We start from the raw sequence: 8,236 nt of genomic DNA on the forward strand, positions 1-8,236 counted from the left end.
AAAATGTTGTACCAGGGCCTCCCTGGTGGCGCAGTGGTTGAGAGTCCGCCTGCCGATGCAGGGGATACGGGTTCGTGCCCCGGTCTGGGAGGATCCCATATGCCGCGGAGCGGCTGGGCCCGTGAGCCATGGCCGCTGAGCCTGTGCGTCCGGAGCCTGTGCGTCCGGAGCCTGTGCTCCACAACGGGAGAGGCCACAACAGTGAGAGGCCCGCGTACAGCAAAAAAAAAAAAAAAAAAAAAAAAAAATGTTGTACCAACTTACCTTCTTATCCATGCTGCAGACACCCTCTCCAAAACTGAGAAAATCAGTTGTATTTACATTCTATCAGTCTTCATTGATGTGTAACCTCGGGTTTCCCTTATCATCGTGAGGCTGAGCATCTTTTCCTATGCTGGTACTATTTGTAATTTGTCTTCTGTGCATTGCACATTCACTTTGCAGTCACTTTAAAGCACACATTGAAGACCAGCCATGGGTCTGGGACAGCAACCCTTCCCTTGGAGAATACACATGGGGTTTCTGCTACTGTTGAGTTCCCCGATTCAACCAAAGGGAGCCTGCTCAGGAAATTCAGTGCCCCCCCCCACAACTTGGACAAGAGTTGAAATCCCATCCAATCATTATCCAGTGGACTGACTAATTTGAACACATCTGGGGGTCTTACACTTTAAGGGTTAGGCCAAAACAAAAGAGACCATGACAATTGAGAGGTAAGTGGCCCAAAGGGAGAACTACAGAATAAATTGGAAAGATTATTAAATATCTACCATTTTTTAAGAGATCTTTATTGGACTATAATTGCTTCACAATACCGTGTTAGTTTCTGTTGCACAACAAAGAGAATCAGCCATATGCATACGGTAGTTTGATAGGGATTGCACTGAATCTGTAGATTGCTTTGGGTAGTATAATCATTTTCACAATATTGATTCTTCCAATCCAAGATCATGGTGTATTTCTCCATCTGTTTATGTCATCTTTGATTTCTTTCAACAGTGCCTTATAGTTTTCTGAGTACAGGTCTTTTGCCTCCTTAGGCAGCTTTATTCCTAGGTATTTTATTCTTTTTGTTGCGATGGTAAATGGGAGTATTTCCTTAATTTCTCTTTCTGATTTTTAATTGTTGGTGTATAGGAATGCCAGAGATTTCTGTGTATTAATTTTGTATCCTGCAACCTTACCAAATTCATTGATTAGCTCTAGTAGTTTTCTGGTGGCATCTTCAGGATTTTTTATATATAGTATCATGTCATCTGCAAATAGTGACCGTTTTACTTCTTCTTTTCCAATTTGTATTTCTTTTTCTTCTCTGATTACTGTGGCTAGGACTTCCAAATCTATGTTGAATAATAGTGGTGGGAGTGGACATCCTTGTCTTGTTCCTGATCTTAGAGGAAATGCTTTCAGTTTTTCACCATTGAGAATGATGTTTGCTGTGGGTTTGTCATATATGGCCTTTATTATGTTGAGGTAGTTTCCCTCTATGCCCACTTTCTGGAGAGTTTTTATCATAAATGGGTGTTGAATTTTGTCAAAAGCTTTTTCTGCATCTATTGAGATGATTGTATGGTTTTTATTCTTCAATTTGTTAATATGGTGTATCACATTGATTGATTTGCATATATTGAAGAATCCTTGCATCCCTGGGATAAATCCCACTTGATCATGGTGTATGAGCCTTTTAAGTGCTATTGGATTCTGTTTGCTAGTATTTTGTTCAATATTTTTGCAACTATGTTCATCAGTGATATTGGTCTATAATTTTCTTTTTTTTGTGATATCTTTTTCTGGTTTTGGTATCAGGTGATGGTGGCTTCATAGAATGAATTTGGGAGTGTTTCTCCCTCTTCAATTTTTTGGAAGAGTTTGAGAAAGATCAATGTTAGCCCTTCTCTAAATGTTTGATAGAATTCACCTGTGAAGCTGTCTGGTCCTGGACTTTTGTTTGTTGGAAGATTTTTAATTATGGTTTCAATTTCATCACTTGTGAAAAGTCTGTTTATATTTTCTAATTCTTCCTGGTTCAGTCTTGGAAAATTGTAGCTTTCCAAGAATTTGTCCATTTCTTCATGGTGGTCCATTTTATTGGCATATAGTTGTTTGTAGTAGTCTCTTATAATCCTTTGTATTTCTGCAGTGTCAGTTGTGATTTCTCCTTTTTCATTTCTAATTTTATTGATTTGCATCCTCTCCCTTTTTTTCTTGATGAGTCTGGCTAAGGGTTTATCAATTTTGTTTATCTTCTCAAAGAACCAGCTTTTAGTCTTATTGATCTTTGCTATTGTTTTCTTCATTTCTATTTCATTTATTTCTGCTCTGATTTTTATGATTTCTTTCCTTCTATTGACTTTGGATTTTCTTTGTTCTTCTTTCTCTAGTTGTTTTAAGTGTCGGGTTAGATTGTTTATTTGAGTTTTTTCTTGTTTCTTGAGGTGAGATTGTATTGCTATAAACTTCCCTCTTAGAACTGCTTTTGCTGTATCCCATACGTTTTGGGTCATCGTGTTTTCATTGTCATTTGTTTCTATGTATGTTTTTATTTCTTCTTTGATTTCTTCAATGATCTCTTCGTTATTTAGAAGTGCACTGTTTAGCCTCCATGTATTTGTGTTTTTTACAGTTTTTTTTCCTGTAATTGATTTCCAGTCTCGTAGCATTGTGGTCAGAAAAGATGCTTGATATGATTTCAATTTTCTTAAATTTTCCGAGGCTTGATTTGTGACCCAAGATGTGGTCTATCCTGGAGAATGTTCCATGTGCACTTGAGAAGAAAGTGTATTCTGCCACTTTTGGGTGGAATGTTCTATAAATATCAATTAGATCTATCTGGTCTATTGTGTCACTTAAAGCTTGTGTTTCCTTATTTATTTTCTGTTTGGATGATCTGTCCATTGGTGTAAGTGGGGTGTTAAAGTCCCCTACTATTATTGTGTTACTGTCAATTTCTCCTTTCATGGTTGTTAGCATTTGCCTTATGTATTGAGGTGCTCCTATGTTGGGTGCATAAACATTTACAATTGTTATATCTTTTTCTTGGATTGATCCTTTGATCATTATGTAGTGTCCCTCCTTATCTCTTGTAACAGTCTTTATTTTAAAGTCTATTTTATCTGATACGAGTATCGCTACTCCAGCTTTCTTCTGATTTCCATTTGCATGAAATATCTTTTTCCATCCTTTCACTTTCAGTCTGTAAGTTTCCCTAGGTCTGAAGTGGGTCTCTTGCAGACAGCATATATATGGGTCTGGTTTCTGTATCCATTCAGCCAGTCTGTGTGTTTTGGTTGAGGCACTTAATCCATTTACATTCAAGGTTATTATCGATATATATGTTCCTATTCCCATTTTCTTAATTGTTTTGGGTTTGTCTTTGTGGGCCTTTTTCTTCACTTGTGTTTCCCGCTTAGAGAAGTTTCTTTAGCATTTGTTGTAAAGCTGGTTTGGTGCTGCTGAATTCTCTTAGCTTTTGTTTGTCTGAAAAGCTTTTGACTTCTCCATTGAATCTGAATGAGATCCTTGCTGGGTAGAGTAACCTCGGTTGTAGGTTTTTCTCTTTCATCACTTTGAGTATATCCTGCCACTCCCTTCTGGCCTGCAGAGTTTCCACTAAAAAATCAACTGATAACCTTATGGGTATTCCTTTGTACATTATTTTTTGCTTTTCCCTTGCTGCTTTTAATATTTTTTCTTTGAATTTAATTTTTGTTAGTTTGATTAATATGTGTCTTGGTGTGTTTTTCCTAGGGTTTGTCCTGTATGGGACTCTCTGTGCTTTCTGGATTTTGGTGACTATTTCCTTCCCCATGTTAGGGAAGTTTTCCACTATAATCTCTTCAAATATTTTCTCAGACCCTTTCTTTTTCTCTTCTTCTGGGACCCCTCTAATTCGAATGTTGGTGCATTTAGTGTTGTCCCAGAGGTCTCTGAGATTGTCTTCAATTCTTTTCATTCTCTTTTCTTTATTCTGCTCCTTGGCAGTTATTTCCACCATTTTGTCTTCCAGCTCACTTATTCATTCTTCTGCCTCAGTTATTCTGTTATTGATTCCTTCTAGTGTATTTTTCATTTCAGTTATTGTGTTGTTCATCTCTGCTTGTTCTTTAGTTCTTCTAGATCTTTGTTAAACATTCCTTGTATTTTCTCAATCCGTGCTTCCATTCTATTTCTGAGATTCTGGATCATCTTTACTATCATTACTCTGAATTCTTTTTCAGGTAGATTGCCTATTTCCTCTTCATTTATTTGGTCTTGTAGGTTTTTACCTTGCTCCTTCATCTGTGACATATTTTTTTTTCCCTCTCATTTTTTTTTTTTTTTTTTTTTTTTTTTTAGTGGGATTGTGTTCCTGTTTTACTGGTTGTTTGGCCTGAGGCTTCCAACACTGGAATTTGTAGGCTATTGGATAGAGCTGGGTCTTGGTGTTGAGATGAGGAACTCTGTGAGACCTCACTCCGATGAATATTCCCTGGGGTCAGAGGTTCTCTGTTAGTCCAGTGGTTCAGACTCGGAGCTCCCACCACAGGAGCTTCCGCCTGACCCCAGGCTCCCCGCAAGCCGTGTGGGGTGGCAAAAAAAAAAAAAAAGAGAGAGAACAATAACAAAGTAAAAAGGCCCTGGGGGCTGTGGGAGGTGGGGCTTAGGCTCAAGGAACAGAAGCGGCCCAGGTGTGCCCCCCAGCCATGGTCTCAGAGGGCAGGGACCTCGCCTGGGAGCCCAGTAGGTTTCCTGGGCCCGAGTGGGCAGGGCAATCACCCTCCTCTCCTCTCCCGCTCCTCCTGGATGGCCCCTCCTGCCTGCCACTTCTGATCTCCCCAGCCTCCTTCCTATGCCCCCCGGACCCACTAGGCCTGGAAGGGGCTTTGGAGGGCAGGGGACCTCATGTGGGAGCTCAGCAGGCTCCCCGGCCGAGTGGGCCAGGCGATCGCCCTCTGCTCCTCTCCTGTTCTTCCTCTTCCCGGAGAGCCCCTCCCGCCTGCCTCTCCTGATCTCCCCTGCCTCAGGGGTGCCAATCCTGTCTGGCCTCCACTTCTCCTCCCCCCTCGGTCCCCCAGCGTCCATCCTACCGGTTCACTCTGGGGTTCTTCCCGTCTCCTTGGCGGTCAGAGTCCCCCAGCAACTGCCGGCAGGCGCTCGTGTTGTGGGGAAATGCTAACTCTGCATCTGGCCACACAGCCGTCCTGACTCCACCCCCCTAAATATCTACCGTTTTAAAAGGCACAAGACACCAGCATTTTTAGAGGTGAATTCTACCTACCCTTCAAAAGTCGTGGAAGTCCCTTGTCCTTAAAATAATTTCAATCTATAGAAAATCTGGAAAACTCCAAAATTCATGTTGTAAAAGTCAGCATTACACTAATGCTAAAATCCTATTAGAATAGTGAAGGAAAGAAAGTAACAAGGAATTTCATTTACAAATATTGATGTAAAATTTTTCAAAGAAAATATTGGTGTATTAATACAACCCAATGTATTAAGAAAACAAGAAAATACAAACAAGCAGAATTTATTAAAAATGTGAGAACAGCTTAGCTTTAGGAAATTTATCAATAGTTTATTACACCAACAAATAAAGAAGAAAACCACAAAGTTTTTTGTCAAGAGATACCTAAAAGTCATTCACACAATTAAATATCCATTGTTTTTTTTAAGTCTATGTAAAATAAGAAGAAATGTACCTGAATATGATTTTTTTTAACTGCCTATAAACATTGAAAATCCGCACCCACTCAAATCAGAAACAAGATGGGAATTCTCATTGTCACAACTATTATGACGATTTGTTTGGCAATTCTACCTAATGAAACAAGTCAAGAGAATAAAATAAGTAGTATATCTATGGAAACAAAGAGGCAAAATTATATTTGTTGGAGGATAATATGATTATATACCCAGGACACTCAAGATACTCTATTTAAAAAATTACTAGAATTTACAAGAGAATTTTGTACGATAATTGGACACAAGATAAACATACAAAATTCAGTAGCTGTTCTCTAAACTAGTATCTTAGGTCAGTTCCCTGGGAAACAGACTCTGAGACTCTGAAATCTACATGCAGCAACACATGGCGTGAAGAAGCAAGACAGCAGACCTGGGCGAAGGGGGCATCGGCCTGTGATGCAGCTGTAACGGAGGCCTCAGCTGATCCCACAGGAAGCTCTGAGCGTTGGTGGACGTGTCCCAAGCTGAGCCATGGAGACCAAGCCAAGGGATGCAGCCCTGGCAGGGATGAATTGTCTTGGGTGAGGCAGCTTCCCACGACAGAGAGCAATTTCTAGAGAGAGTCACAATTGTGGTCCATTAGCAGGTCCGTCTGTCCTGAAGTGGGTGTGAGCCCCGGACCACAGCATTCACCGCAGTCCACACCTTGAGCAGCCCAGCCCTACGTGCTATGTATAGATCCCGAGCTTCTCTAAAGCTCTGCTCACCTGAAGGTTTCCCCTCACCTCTCCTTCAGGGCCAGACTCGAGGTGGAGCTGTAGTTTGTCCCACAGACCTTCCTGTTGTGAGTTCCCAGGTAGCTGCCAACAGAATCCGGCCTGTGCATCTCACCTGTGACTTTCACCGTGACTGCTCCTGATTGAAATATACCAGTTTCCATGTTCTGGTGGGCTGCCGCTGGGTGGGCATGACCTTGTGATATAGTGGGTCAGACAGAATCCAGCTCACGCTAGTCAGTCCTGGCTGTGTGGTCGGCTGATGCCCCATGGTTAGGCCCCCTGTCTCCACCAGGGCCAGTGGCAAGTCAGGAGCTGTTGCATAAATGGTATTCAGTTCTCCCGTGTGGATGGCGGGCCCTTGCTCCAGAACCTCAGGGTCTACATCGATGAACCTACTGGGGCTTATAAACTCCACATAGCATCCTTTCCCCCCATAAATACCTCTAATACTATAGGCATGAGACCTGTCCATTTGTACGACCCAAGCACAGGGACCACTTGTGTCCAGCTTAGAATTTCTACAGCGTCTTTCCTGCTCCGGGACCCAATCAAAGGTGGTGGCCTTCCATGTGACTCAGTAAATGAGTCAGAGCAGGGCCCCAAGTGTGGGATATGTGAGCTTCAGACCCAAAGAGACCTCTGAGCATTGTCCCTCCTCCTCCTCAGTGGTGGCAGGTGCCGGATGCAGTGGTCTGTCCTTTGTTTCACAGAGGATGCTCCAGCATGCAGGGGGCCACTGAAGCCCTAGCAGGATACTGGTGCGGCAGGCCCCTGAGTCCTGCACAGCTCAGGCGTCTTCCCGAGGCCTCCAGCACACGTGCCACTGCCTGCTCCTCCCCACAGAGAGCGTGGCCACTGACACAGTGGGCCTCGCGAGAGTGTGCAGTTTGTCCAGATGGCTCAGGCCCTTCGGCTACGTGATGACAGAAGACAGGAGAGTTAACGCAGCCCTGGGCAAGACTGTGATGAACGCTGCTGTTCCTCCCACGTGGATGCAAACCGTCTCTGGCGGGGATGGAAAGGAATATATTCACCAGATCAGTGGCCGGATGCCCTGTACCGGGGGCACCTTACTCTGCTCCGGCAGAGACGCCACATCCAGATGGGGCTGTGGTTCAGGGTTCCACGTGGTTTCATTTGTGGAAGTTCGCTGTCATCCTCCAGAACCCATCTGCTTACTCAGGGGGATTTCCATGGGGGTGTTGGGGACCCCAGCCCGCATCCTTCAGGGCTTCAAGGGTGGTTCTCATCTCTGCTGGTCCTCCCAGGATCTGAGATTTGTCTTTGGGGGTGGGGGTCACTTCCAGAGGCTCTGAATTGCCTTTCCCTCCAAGGGACCAAAGAGTAGCTTCTCCCAACAATGTTTATCCATTTCCAGCCTTTTACACGTTTGAGATCTCACTGTGAGCCCCAAACACCACTTGTTAGCTGGGCCTCTGCTCTAACAAGAAGGCCAAGACAAATCTGTCTCCCCAACCCTGCAGATTAATCTCAGCTCCGACCCTGTGCCCGGAGATGTAGGGCTGCCTCCCTCACCACTGAACTTACCTGAATAACTGGCTGAGACCCCCGGGAAGGGCGGGGCAGCACACCAAACACGAGTCTCGGCGTGGCCGGTCCTCCCCTCGGCCCCCTGCCCATCCTCCAGCTGGGGCTGTTGGCGCTGAAACCCAGCTCAGGTCTGGAAACAGGGCGGGGGGCCATGGCATCTCCTGTGGGGAGGGGCTGCTCTCAGGAACGTCCCCTATTCACTCTTTACGATGGTCTGGAGTGTAGAGTGAATGACATAGTCG

The sequence above is a fragment of the Mesoplodon mirus genome (assembly GCF_964341445.2).
Source record: "Mesoplodon mirus genome assembly, chromosome: 4".
Classification (NCBI taxonomy): Eukaryota; Metazoa; Chordata; class Mammalia; order Artiodactyla; family Ziphiidae; genus Mesoplodon; species Mesoplodon mirus.